The sequence below is a fragment of the Ailuropoda melanoleuca genome, chromosome 11 (genome assembly GCF_002007445.2).
Source record: "Ailuropoda melanoleuca isolate Jingjing chromosome 11, ASM200744v2, whole genome shotgun sequence".
NCBI lineage: Eukaryota > Metazoa > Chordata > Mammalia > Carnivora > Ursidae > Ailuropoda > Ailuropoda melanoleuca.
Window position 1 is genome coordinate 45,099,001 of NC_048228.1, and position 14,580 is coordinate 45,113,580.

At 43.4% G+C, this 14,580-nt stretch overlaps 1 protein-coding gene across 1 annotated transcript in view; it reads left to right on the forward strand.

Annotated features, from left to right (window-relative positions):
- Window positions 1-1,730: 1,730 nt before the first annotated feature.
- TMEM150C (transmembrane protein 150C) overlaps window positions 1,731-14,580 on the forward strand; it is a 72,029-nt gene continuing 59,179 nt past the window's right edge. The window contains exon 1 of the mRNA XM_002912473.4: window positions 1,731-2,302. The gene's annotated coding sequence lies outside the window, so the exon portion shown is untranslated. The remainder of the gene's footprint in view (window positions 2,303-14,580) is intronic.

Genomic DNA, 14,580 nt, shown 5'->3' on the forward strand with positions numbered 1-14,580 from the left:
GCAAGGGAAGTGATTTGAATCATAAACAACAACGAATTGGCTGCGTAAGAGAAAGGAAACAAGCAAAATATAGAATTTCTTTATAATTCGAAATGCGTTGCTGTGGTTTCCGTTAGATAACAAGGTCTCTTACTTCAGGAGAACCATGGCCCCTACTCAGACGGACAGACACCTGTGCGGTTCCCAGGACGCTGGTCAGCAGACTGGGTAGAGCCGCACAGTGTCAAAATCATGGTGTCTCGTCGTGGTCCTGGGGAGTGATTACTTCTCAACGTATTGATCTCCATCCTGCCCCCCCGACGGCTGTGGTTGGCCTTAAACCCTGTTCGTTCTCTACTTAGCCCTTTCCTCAAAGCCTGAAGCGTTTTGGAACACTGTCAACAAATCATTTAAGAATACAGGATGAATCTTTATGTACATTTTTTAAAAAGACAACCGGTTCTAGGACAGTACTTCGATCTTACACCCATACATGATTTAAAATATAGAAGGTCATATTGAGTACACAGTGAACATATTTTAATGGGTGGGGTTCCAAGAGCAAGAAAAGAAAGATAAAAGCATAGATAAACTTACGTTTTGTCTGTGATCAGTTCTCTTGAAGCTCCACCAGAACTCTCATGGCAGTAACAGAGCTGCTTACGGCAACCAGCGCTCCTTCATGGCCAGTATTTGAACATAATATTTTAGCTGTCAATATCACTGTCAGGAATACAGTTTATTTCACACTTTGGGTTTATTTGGATGGACATTTTGGAGATGAAGGTGGCAGTGATTTAGGGCTGCTGACAAATGGCGCTGAGCCTGCTATCCTCACAAATTCAAGTTGGTTTCTTAAGCAAAAGTGGGCCTGGCCCTAAGTGAAAATGAAAATGTTCGAATAAATTAAACATAGTGCAAGGGCTCTCAATCTTTCCATGGAGAAGGGGAAAAGTAAGGACAGTCTATAAATTGGGAACCCTTTTCCCAAGCAAGGCAGTGACTTAGTCATGGACAGGTCAGAATCATCTGGGGCTCTTTGTAAAAATACCCATGCCCAGATCCCACCTCTCCCCTCCTACCCCTCCTCCCCCAGGTTCTGACTCAGAAACAGGCATTTGTCTTTTTTTTTTTAAAGCCCTTCACTGGTGATTCTGGTGTGTGGACAGTGTTGAAAGGGATCACAAATTGTTTCGATGGATCCAGGAATTTTAAAAGAACGGACTGAAAGAAGGTCTGGCTAGAGGACTCCTTCAGGTATTGCAGAGAGAAATGTATGGCACAGAGGGGATGGAGTGGGGAGCTCCTCACATCGGTGCTGGGGTTAGTTCATGGATGGGACTCAGCAATTCTTAGCTCTGAGGGACTCACAGATCACTTTGAGAGTGTGATGAAAGATAAAAAGTTACTCCTCAGAAACATACATACAGGCTGACCCCAGAACATTTAGCGCATACTGTGAAGAGACTCTAGATTAGAATTGTTTCTGTTTTTGTTGTTTTAACCAGATGGATCACACTCGCATTCATTCAAGTAAGGCCCCTGGTCTCAAGAAGCTCCCAGTCTAGTAGCCCAGAGAAAACAGTAACAATAAGTCAATATACACATAGGGTAACCAAGGATTCCAAGAGTTGTGGGGGAAGGGAGTGTTCTGGAATGTTGAATTGGAGAATTTGAACCGCGTGCTTTGAGAAACGAGGTGGGCGTGGTGCGGAGGCCCCCAAAAGAATGGCGGTCGTTCTAAAGCAGGTTGATAAAGAAGGTCCTACTGTGGGAGCCCCGCAAGGCTGCCTTTGGACTAGAAGCCAACCGGGAGCGGGCGGTGAAAATGGCATCGCTCCGCGCTGCTGCCAGAGGTCACTGTCGTGGTGCCACGGGTAGGCTGAGAGCTGGGGTGGGGGAGACTATTAAAATGCGGTGAATAAGATTTTATCACAGACTCGGACGAGACGCGGGGAAGAAGAGAGCAAGCTGGCGCTGGGAGGGCGGCCTTGGAGTCCGCTGCTCCCCGCCAGGGTCAGAAGTTGGACCGGTGTTTGTTCTTCCCGATGAAAGAAAACCGCGGGAGAGCGCTGAGCTCCGGCGAACTACATTCAGCCAGTGCGCCTGAAAATGAATTTTAGCAGCTATGTGCGAAAACCCTAGGTGTGTGGACAGAAGGCAGCCAGCCAGAAGGTTACAACAGGTCAAGAATAAATAACCAGCAGGCGGAGGATCCCAGATTCTGTCCTCCCTTTTGTTGGGTGAGGAGCGCCAGGCAAACGCGTCCACAAAGGCTTTGGAAAGAAGCGGTTCGGCAGGGCACGCGCGGCTCCAGTCCCGGGTAACTATTAGGGGCCCCGAGGGGTGACGGCAGCTGCAGGCCCGGGGGGCGGGGGGGTTCAGCTCTCCCGGGGAGGCCTCGCGGCCGCGGGGGCCCTGCTCCGCTCCGCCCCAGCCCCGGAGCGGCCCGGGCGCGGGTCCACCTTCCCGAGCCCCCTCGGGGGAGGCGCGGGTGTCCGGCAGCGCCCCGTGGTCCCCGCCGGCTCTCCCCCGTGCGTGAACGCCGAGCCAACGCGCCTCGCTCGCCGTCGCCGCCGCAGTGCTGTCCGCCGAGCCCCTGCGCCGCCCGCCGGCTGCGGCTTCGTCCCGTCCTTTGACAGGTGTCCCCACCCCGCCGCCCCATCCGGATACCCAGGCCTTTTGTTGTCGGGTGGACTCTGGTCAGAAGCGACCCCACATTTGGCCTCCCGGTCTCTCTGCCATTCGCTGTTCACTTTACCGTTAGCCAAGTCAGGCTGGCTTGGGAAACGGGATCCGGGAAGGAGGCACTAACTTGCCTTGCCCTGTGTACCGCCCTCCACTCTAAATGCACAGTCTCGCTTTCCTCTTCTGGGTGCACACTGGGGAAGACGTGGGGTTTTCGGTTTCTCCGAGGAGGCAGCGGTGGGAGGGGGGTTACCAAGGCCGTTTGGTCATCCACTGCAATAAAAAAGTGATGAGCTTTGGATTATGGAGAAAGACCTTGTTTAGTGGTTTTCTCCTCCTTAAATGAATCAAATCGAGAATGAGTGTTTTTCCCATTTTAAAATCATATTCCCTTTCTCTCTACTCATCCCTCTTGTCCGTCCACCCTTTACCTCCAGAGCACTTTATTATATACGAAACACTTCACTGGTTTGGAGGGGGGGTGTCAGATTTATTCCGGCCAGACCATCTTTCACAGCTGAGCCAGGATTTTGACTGCAAATGTGAGAAAATAGCCAGTTGGGGTGGAAGCCTTTCCTTGAGTGAACCCATTCCGACTTACTACATGCGAGGTCTTGCTTCGGAACCAAATATACTAATGATATGTTTAAAAAAAAAAAAAAGGATTTTGGATCCCTTACAGTAACGAAGCCAAACGGTGATATTAATTCCTGCTTCTTCATTTCTCTGCTTGAATCAAAGGCAAGTTTTTTTGTGATGCAGGGCTGTCACACCATCCTGGGCTGCAGTTCATCAAAAAAGCGAATGTGAATATACAAACTCCGTGCTAGCAGTTAATAAGTTGACCTACTTAAAGTTTTCAAGAAAAAATTGTGAGGCTCATATATGTGATATTTGCAGATCAAAGAATTTTAGTCTCAGCTCTCATGCATTAAATCCCAAACTTTTTTTCCTATGTGTCCTAGAGACACCATGTTTCTAAGATTAGCTATAGCTGTCATCTCTTAACTAGAAATGTGAGTTTAATCTTCAAGGCATAGCATAGGAATTTTAATGGTGTGTCCTGTATTTATAAATTATTTGGTAAATGTTTTGCGAGCTCCCCGAGTTGGAAGCTCAAAAACTGGACATGGTAAATAAAAGGATAAAGAAATTTTGCTAACAATAAAAACTATTTGGTAGATGTTATGACATTGAACAAACATATTGAGGGATTTGGAAAGTGCATGTTTATTAAATCTGCCATTAGCTGAAGGCAATCTGTTTGGATTATTTAAATTGATGCTAAAGGTCTTTATAGCAATTGCTTAATTCACGTATTTCTCATCAGATGCCTTTTACAGATTGTTTTGTGGAAGAGATAGTTTGCTCTGTGGAATAATTTTTTTGTATGAACATAATGTCTAGGCTTTGTTCTAGAACTAACACAATCATGCTTACAGTGACCTTGCAGGGGGTTTCTGTGCTTACTTTACCTGCTTTGTGATCAACAGGAACAGCACTTTGCTTTACGCTCCTGTCTGTACCCCTGCTTTGTTTCCACTGTGACCTAAGCACACCTCTGCAGTACAATGGCTAGAGTAGCAGGGCAGCCTGCGGTCATGAAAGAGGAAAGCTAGCTGGCCCCTGCAGTTTAAGCCATTTGCTTTCACTATAATCTGGCCACTAGGGATCATTTCAGTAACCAATTAAGCAAGACAGACACTGACAAGATAACGTATTACCTCTCAGTCTTCCCCTTCACCGGAAGAATCTCTTGCACTCAGAATCCACACTACAGTGGTAATTAGGTTCTGTGAGGCTCAAATAAGATTTGTGCTAAAGTTCTCAAAATGTGATACAAACACCAAGTGTTACTGAATCGGGGTCTACACTCATGACAAGGCTAGGAACACACTCCGGTGTGTAATATCTTCCTCATCCTAAGGGTAACAACAGCAGTGCATCCTTATTTTAACTGCCGACTTTTCTTTCTGGATCTGATGGTGCCCTTTGTCTTTATAAATTGTTATAAGGACTTTCAAACTAGCTTATAGGTTAGTAGAACTTTCACAAGTTGTTATTATCAGCAAATATCATTTCTTGGCATGGTTGGATTTTGAAAGATAGCTTGTGGCAATGGAAAGTCTTAATACACAGACAATTTAGACAAGCCAGTTGGACTGATAGTTTGAGATAATAATGGAATCTTTGGGCACTAGCCTTCAAACATCAACCTCACAGTAGTTTAAGTCAAGCCAGCTCTGCTGAGTCGGGTTTGGAACTCTTTCACCAGCTAAGAAATTAGCATTTTTTTTTTTAGCATCTGTAAATGGCTTTTCTCCATATTAATACCATCCAATAAAACTTTCTGTAGTTCCGTAATTTTTCCGAGGTGCTAGCCACAAGCCGCATGTAGCTATTGAGCACTTGAAATGTGCCTACTGCAATTGAGGGAGTCAAATTTAATTTTTATTTAATTTTAATTAATTTAAATAGCCACATGGGACTAGTGGCTATCGTGCTGGACAGTGCAGCTCTAAATTGTCTTTACTTGTTTCCTGTAGAGATAACATTTGATGGCCATTCTTTTTTTCCCCCCTAAGATTTTGTTTATTTATTTATTTATTTATTTAGAGAGAGCATGGGGGGAGAGGGGCAACAGGAGAGGGAGAGAGAGAATCCCAAACAGACTCCATACTAAGCACAGAGCCCGATGCTGGGGCTCCATCTCCCAACCCTGAGATCATGACCTGAGCCGAAATCAAGAGTTGGACGCTTAAGTGACTGAGCCACCCAGGTGCCCCTGATGGCAGTTATTCTTTAGAAGAAAGTGGAAATGGACATTGATAGAGCCAGGAATTAATATTTCACTCTGTCATCCTGTTGTTACAGAAAACACTAGTATTTACTCTAAAGCTGAAGTTCTATCCCACTCTAAAAATTAAGTTTCCCTTTTTCATTTATATATATTTGCTAGCCGCAAAAATAAACATCGCCCAGAGTTGTTTAGATGCTTGGCCCCATGTATCTGTGTTCTTGAACTTCCTTGAATTTGCTCTCTTGCCCATTATAGAATCATTTATTCTTAAAGCCAGTTTCTGCACTTTTAAATTTTTCAAGGGGAGGGATATTTGAAGAGAGGTAGGAGGTAGGGGGTGATGCACAACCATTTCTCCTCCCAGTCTCCATTCCTTTCTAACAGTCACAGAAACCCTGTGAAAAATCCAACAGATGAGTACCCCGCCTTAAGGAGTGGCTGAAGCCACTTGGGGATGCTTGCATAAATTTAGGAAATGTTCCATATAATTCTTTTCTTTCTTTTTTTTTTTTTTTTGAGATTTACAGCGCACAATGGATGAGATACGTGTACTTGTTTAACTTCTTTATTATGTTTCCAAAAAATTTCCATACAACCTTACAGTATTTTTCAAACCGTGTGTCCTGAGTCGTGGAATTTATTTAAATGGTTAGGGTGAGCCTAAATGGACAGTATAGTGGAATAGGAATTATCACTATGCGTCCCTCTTAGTGGGGGCTGCTAGTGATTGATGGAATTTTTGGTTCTCCATGTATGGCAAATACAAGGCCACAGGGAGGGTGGTGATTAAAGGCATTATATTAATAGGACCCTTGGGTTCAAATCCTGACTCTGCACTGCCCAGTCCGTATATAGTGAGGACTATATCAGCAGGGTCATTATTTGTAATATTATTATATAAATGTACGTGCGTCTCTTAGATCATGATATAAAATACTGCCTCTGAAACTAGGCTTGGGACCCACTTTTAGGAAACACTGATTTAAGACCTGTGTAATCACTAATAATAACAAGCAAATGATTGAGTACTTCCCAAGGGCTCCACACTGAATGCTTTACATGTATTATTTTGTTTCTCATGACAGTCCTGTAAGCCCTGCAACAATCCCACAGTACCTCCATCCCAGGAAGTCAGAGAGGCAGGATCTGAGCCCCAAGCAGTCTGATGACAGAGCCCACGAATTCAGCCACCTCACCTTTCATATTGCAGTGTGACAGTGATACACAGAAGGACATCTGCAGACCTGTGAGGCTCAAACATTGTATAGCCTTGCACAAGTACAGAAACGAGCAGACCACAGCTCTTTTCTATGTAAGATGAGTCTTGACGGGTGAGAGGGGAGTCACTGCATTATATTTAGGCTAGGAGAGACCTCACTGCTGCCAGCCTCTGGCCCCTGAAAGTGAATGCCCTCGGTCAGGAAGCCTGGGGACTAAAGAAACCCAAATGACCCTGAGGCTGACCAGAAATTGTGCAGGCTTCATTCCCTCCTAACCACTCGCTAACTTCTGCACACTGCTTTGTAGCAAATCGTCACAAAAGGTCTAAATAGATAATGTCCATCCCATAAGTCTCCCACTTTTTACTACATTCTGAATTGTTTTTCAGAATCACTTCTTGCCTGTAAGTGCTTCATGATATGTATATATTTGTATGTGTAATGGATATATAACATTCTATTAGTTTCAGATGTACAACATAATGTTTAGATATTTGCATGTATTGCAAAATGACTAAGTCTAGTTAACGTCCCTCACCACATATAGTTACAAATTTTTTTCTTGTGGTGAGCGCTTTTGAGATCCACTCTCTTAGCAGCCTTCAAATATACAATATAGTATTATTATTAACTATAGTCACCATGCTATACATTATATCCTTAAGATTTATTTTATAACTGGAAGTTTGTACCTTTTGATTTAACTTTTAATATAATAAATGGAAAACAACGTTTTAAGAATTTTAGGTACGGAGGTGCCTGGGTGGCTCAGTCGGTTAAGCGTCTGCCTTTGGCTGAGGACATGATCTCCGGGTCCTGGGATCGAGTTCTGCATCAGGCTCCCTGCTCAGTGGGGAGCCTGCTTCTCCCTCTCCCACTGCCTGCTGCTCCCCCTGCTTGTGCTCTCTCTCTCTCTGTCAAATAGATAAATAAGTAAAATCTTTTTTTAAAAAAAAGAATTTTATGTACAAGGAGAGGTCTTAAAATTGAGGCTGGAAATCTTTTTTTTTTCCCTCCCCTAGTGTAATCTAGAAAGTAAAACCAAATTCATTATAGAAATAGATTTCAGTTTTCCCTAAAGGTCAAACTAAATATAAGTGGTCACATGTCCATAGACTCCGTCAGGTAGAATAGAAGAGGCAACAGCTTGTCATCATGGTTACTTTTCTTCTTTAAAAACTACAGAATGTTCTTGAGGCGTTCAGATTTCGTTCAAGGCTGCGGAGGCGTCCACCTCTGGAGAAGTGATACAGACCCAGCCCGTGGAGTGCAGAGGAGTACAGTGAAGTGTCTTTGAAAAGCGTTGAAAGTTGTGTAATGCTTTTAGGCAAGTGTGGACAAAGCTTAAGAAGTCATCGTGATTAACTATGGAGTAGAGGAAATTAGTCTGTAGTTTAAATGGTGTTATTTAACTCTGCAGTAATTATAATGAATTATAATGGTTTTCAACTGAATGTAAACATAAATGTCTCCAAAAATAGCATAGCCTTACTGTTCATCAAACATTTCATTTAGTACCAAAGTAGACCTCTTCCTGGGTTTTTGTTTTTTTTACACGTGTAATGACTTAGCTGCCAAAGAAATATTTTAAATGCTAATAATTGGAAATTTTAAAGCATAAATTAAAACTGTATATAGCCGAGGACACCTGGCTGGCTCAGTTGGTACAGCATGTGGCGCTTCATCTGGGGGTTGTGAGTTCAAGCCCCATGTTGGGGGTAGAGATTACTTTAAAAAAGGGGGGGGGGCATCTGGGTGGCTCAGTTGGTTAAGCATCCGGCTCTTGGTCTCAGCTCAGGTCTTGATCTCAGGGTCATGGGTTCAAGCCCTGTGTTGGGCTCCACACTGGGTATGTAGCCTACTTAAAAAACAAAAAACAGGAGTGCCTGGGTGGCTCAGTCAGTTAAGCAGCTGCCTTCGGCTCAGGTCATGATCTCGGGGTCCTGGGACTGAGTCCCGTGTGGGGCTTCCTGCTCAGTGGGGAGTCTGCTTCTCCCTCTCCTTCTGCTCCTACCCCACCCCCGCTCATGCTCTCTCTCTCTCTCTCTCAAATAAATAAATATAATCTTTAAAAACAAAAGCAAAAGACAGACAGACAAAAGAAAAAACAAGAAAAAAACTGTAGATAGCCAAAATGGGCATTATAGTGTATAAACTGGTCTGGTTAATAAAACAGTTTTTCAGATTACCTTTCATTCTATTGATTCATGAGTGAATTGTGTTAATTAAGAAATATTGATACCGGGGGCGCCTGGGTGGCGCAGTCGTTAAGCGTCTGCCTTTGGCTCAGGGTGTGATCCCAGAGTCCTGGGATCGAGCCCCACATCAGGCTCCTCCACTGGGAGCCTGCTTCTTCCTCTCCTGCTCCCCCTGCCTGTGTTCCCTCTTTCACTGGCTGTCTCTCTCTCTGTCAAAGAAATAGATAAAATGTTTGAAAAAAAAAAAAAGGAAATATTGATACCGGGGCGCCTGGGTGGCTCAGTCGTTAAGCGTCTGCCTTTGGCTCAGGACGTGATCCTGGCGTTCTAGGATCGAGCCCCACGTCAGGCTCTTCCACTGGGAGCCTGCTTCTTCCTCTCCCACTCTCCCTGCTTGTGTTCCCTCTCTCTCTGGCTGTCTCTCTCTCTCTGTAGGATAAATAAATAAATAAAATCTTTAAAAAAAATATTGATACCATTGTAAAGCATTTCAAATAGAAATATTATTTTTTACTGCACTTGGAATGTTTGTAAATTACAATTAGAATTCTGTAATGTAATCGTCCTGGAATTTCTAGTGGAAATATATCTCCTGGAATTCCTAAATTCTACTTCTCACTAAAACTTAAAGTGTATTTACATGGAAACACTAGTAACTAAAATCTACATACATGTGGTGGCAGGAATATTAACTAATGGGTGACGGTTTTTCTTTCTTGTGGTATTATGTTCCCACATGCCCTAGACTTATGTCATTTTGAAAAATTTTCCAGTCTTGTCAATGGCAGCACAGTGTTCATAAGAACAGTATTTATCGCCCTGTAATTTTAACAGCTAATAGAATTGTTCCTGAATAAGCTGATTATTTTTTCTATGACATTTTGATTGGTGTTTTTCCATTTTAATTTGAGCTTATATGTAGCATAAAAATTGATGTATATGAAAAGGGGTGGGTTACCATTTATATACCAAAATATTGATTTTCTATGTATGCATGTAAAAATAAAGACAAAATTTTTCCATTACCTGATTTGGGGAAAGGATACCATTGTGATCAAGTAGTGGCACATGGTGATCTTTTAAGATCAGGCCATTGAACCAAGTGAGTGTTTACTTACAGGGCCATAAATTCGGCACTTCAGCTATGGTGTTCTTTATTAGCTATTGGACAATATTTGTGCCATACCTAGCATGGTCCCTCCCCAGAGTAACTTTTTTCTTCACCGTTACTTCCTCCTTATTCATAACACAGGTTTTAACTCATTTAATCACATGGGAAATTAAAGAGGATTGTTCTGGATGACAACTGCTCCCCTATTGAGCATTTTTAAGAGCTAGAAAAAGCCTTAGGAAGTCAGATAATTTATTTCTTTGAGTCTTGGCATGACCACAGTCATCACAGAAAGATGATGTGTGGACTCCATTCTACTTTGAGCTTATGAATATTTTACGCCGGTTCTTGACATATCGTCTATCCAGGCTGACTTAACAGGACCCTGATGTTGAACCCAGGCTCACTTCAGTTTCAGGTATCTCCTGGTTTGCTTGCTTGTGGCACATTTTACCTTGTCTTTCCAATTAAATCATTGTTTCTTTGCATGTAGAAATTATATTATGTAATTTTTTTGTATCCCACAGGTTTGTCTGGGGACGGAGGTTGGCAAACTATTTTGTAAATAAAGTTTTATTGGAACACAGGCCTGTCCATTGGTTGCACATTACCTGCTTCTGCACCACCACAGAGTCAAGTAGTTGAAACAGCCCATCTGGCCCATGAAGCTGAAAATTTCCTCTATCTGGTTCTTTATGGGAAAAGTTTATCAACTCCTTCATATGATGCTCTTCTTATGGGATCCTTGAAGAAAATGTGAAAAAAATGTCCTGTTACAAATTATATATAGTGAATTGCTCCTTGTAGAAGCAGTTTTCACATCTGAATGAGTAAATGAGTGACTAATATCTTCTTTCTTCCTATCTCACTGTCCATTGGCTGTGAAAGAAGGTGTCATCAGCATAGGCTTAGGTATCATACAGACCTGGCTCACTAGCTGTGTAACCTCGAATAAGTTACTTAATCCTTTTTGAAGCTATTATAGATACTGTGGTACCTGCTGTTGGGAGGCAGTTCTCCATGTGTCCCATGCATCTCAGCAGGTCTTTACAAAGAGAGACACCGGCTGCACTTTTGTCCTAGGTTGTCTTTTCAAGCATGTTTGTGTAGTCAACAGTCTTGGATGATAGAGGTAGTGTTGCTCTTGGAAGCAAGGGGCAGGCATACTTCCATCTACTATAATAGATGTGAGTTCCCCAGGTCGGAGTTTCTCTCCAGGAATGCTACTGACTTGCGTGCAGGTGTCGCGTGGCCCTCTTTGCTTACCCTGCAGGCATTGGAGCTGGAGGACCGTTACAAGAAAATGCAAATACTCCAGCTACTGCTGCTGCTGAGGGTAATAAATGTCCTTTGTCCCTGACCCAGGAGCCCTGGGTCTTCTGCCAGCATCCATGAAACTGTGGCAGGATGACTTGTGCAAATAGCATAAAATTCCAGACCTTTCCAGTTCTCAGACACCTATTCTGTGGGGTTTTTATGAAACTTGAATAAGGTAATGAATAGAAGACAATTAACACAGTGTCTGGCAGATAGTAAGTGCCCAGTAAATGTGAGCTATAATTATTACCTAGCTGGTTATTAAGGTGTGAAGGTGAGTCCCAGTTTCATGTGTCCAACTTGTATCTTAAGATAGAGGGTTTTCAAATCGTAGGTCACCAGGGCTATGAAACACTGAAGTAGATTAATTTTTATAATGAAACAGAAAATACAATATAATAGAATAATAAAGAAAATACCCAAGTGCAGAATTTGTGGTAAGGATAAATAGTGATTTGTTAAACATTTAGTTTCAATTATATACATATATACCTGTATATTGGACTGATATAAAATATTTTTTTTTGTCAGTCACAGTCAAAAAAGTTGGAAAGCCACTGCTGCCCTAATACACATATGGATCTATTCAGAAGAACTGTTGTTCATGAGAGCATAGAATTCCTGTCTTAGTCCTCATTCTGGGAAAGGGATATAAAGGGCCACGCTCACTCGTCTAGGTGTGGCTGCTGAGAAAGAATGACCAGAAGTTCAGTTTGTTTACCCTCTGCAAACCGTTTTGCCTGTGATTAGCAGAAAATGAATATAGCCACAGGTTATTTTCGGAAGAAAGGGATTTGTTGGTGGTGGTGTCTGCCAATAGAACTTTCTATGGTAATGGAAATGTTCTGTTTCTGCACTGTGCAACACAGTAGCCACTCTGTATTGAGCACTTGAATGTGCAACTGAGGAACTGAATTTTTAATTAAAAATTTTAAAAATTTGGATTAAATTTGGACAGCATAGTTTTATTTAGATTGAACACAAAGTTGTGGTTTCCTCCAGTACAATTAACTGTGTGGTTTGGCTTCCGGTACTGTCCCAAGGTGCAGCGCCCTTCCACTGGGTGGTTCAAACAACCACTGACCTTTGCCCATGTCTGGCCTGGGTGGACATTGGGGTGAAGACATGTTTGAGGAGTGGCTACCTTGGACAGCGCCACACACCCAGAGAAAAGGTCAAGTTTCCGGGGGTAGAGATTCTAAACCCTGGCTGTGCAATAGAATTATCTGAAGAGCTGTACAAATCCAGGCTGCACTTCAGACCAAATCAGACATTGTTTAAATGTTCCTGGGGTGCTCTTTCATTTTGTCAGCTGGGCAGTGTCACCGGCTGGCAGGACAGGCCTGCCCATAGTCGGATGGGCGGGGGAATGGGCACACGAAAGACAGTGGACCCCTCTCTTATCTTAAACATGAAGACTCCAGCTTATCTTTGGTGTTGAGAGCTGAGCTGTTTCCCAACCTGGCTGCCCTTGCGACAGAGGTGCCCTTGCTCAGTGGGCCAAAGTACAAATTTGTGTATGACAAAACTCAGCTTCAAAGAAGGAAAAATATAGGCTCTTAACTGACCTGATCCACATGTGCAGTACTCTCTATTTATTTATCCAGCAAACGTTTATAGACGCCCTCCTGTGTGTTTGAGATAAGCCGTGCTTGCTCAGTCTAGTGGGGGAGACCGACACGTAAGTAGTTTTCATACAGTAGGGTAAGCATAACATGGAGAGAAAAACCACTGAGTGCCTGGAGAGGACCTATGAGAGGGTAGCTATCCTGGATAGAAAAGGAGAGACATCAGGGGGTTTCTAAGAGACACTGACACGCAAGTTCAGTCTTGTACGATCAGAAGGAGTAGTCACATGAAGAAGGGGAAAATGAACAAAAGAACAGATAGAGCATGGGAAGAGGCCATGGCCTACATTTTCTGTCCCTCTAAGACTGAATCCCATAAGATAGCTCCCTCCTGAGGGAGACCCTCACTGCAGTTTTAGCAAACCTCCTGGGATACTCTTATCCTAACTGGGCTTTATCATTTATTCATTCACTTATTTATGCATTCATTCAACAAGTGTGATTTACTGAGGTGTTACTATTTGCAGACATCATCTAGGTGCCCGTGATAGAGCAGTGAACAAAACAGCATTCCTGCCACAGGGAGCTTTATATTCTATTGGACAAGACCAACCAGAAATAGATAAATAAGGACATAGTATAGTGCATGACAAAAGTGTTATGGAGGAAAAGAAATCATGGTAAAGAATTTGGAGACACCTGAGAAAGTGCTCTGAGAACTAGAAGTCTCATAGCATGCTATCTCTCTGCAAACTTAATAGCATTTCTTACCACTTTTCTGAAACTAGACCTGGGTCCTGCAGTCATTCTCTTTCCTTTGTTCAAGCCTGGCCATCCACTGATGTCCGTAACCCTATGACCTCCTACCTCTTCCACGATCTAATTGTGTCAACAAGACCTTGCACTCCCACCTCCCTTACCCCCTCCCCCCACCATATAGCATATCTTGTGTTTTCATGCCTTCTTAAAGTTTTCACTTCTGGTCCTGTGTTGACCCCTCCCCCATTCTTTTCCTCTGCACCCCAGGGAATCCATGGTTAATGCCCTTGACCTTTTGGCTGATTGCTCTCTCGCTCTTCTGTATGGGTCACTGCATGGAAAGCCGTGTCATCACCAACGTTAAGACAAACATGGTAAACCACCTTCCACCCTTCCTCAGCACTGCTCTCTATCCAGCTCCCAGTCACTTCATTCATTTCTTGAAGAGCTGAGGACCTGGCTCCACGTCTTCCCTGCCTCCTTTCCTTCCCAGCTCTTGTCATAACCCTTGGCAATAGCACCATCCCAGATCATCTGACCATAAATCTGGCCTCAGAGTCCACTGGACCTTTCTAATAAGTTCACCTCCAACGAAACCATAGCTGTTCGCTTCCAACCCTCCACCCAAATTCTTGTCCAGTTGGTACTTTTTCACCTCAGAAATCATAACCTCAGTGTCCCATTCTCTGAGCGTCCCTATGTGTCCCTCCAGCTGTCCCATACCCTACTCTCTCCACCTCTCCAACTTCATTGAGGTGTCCAGTCTCTTGACTTCCTTCAACTGCCCAACTCTTCCTTATAAATGCAAATATAGTCATGTCGATCTTCATGTCCTTTCCTCAGAGGATGTGGTATCCATTTTTCCCCATCTCAAAGCCAGCCTGCTACCTGAACCCCGAATGCCATCTCCTCATGCTTCCTCAGGACCTTTGCTCTGTTA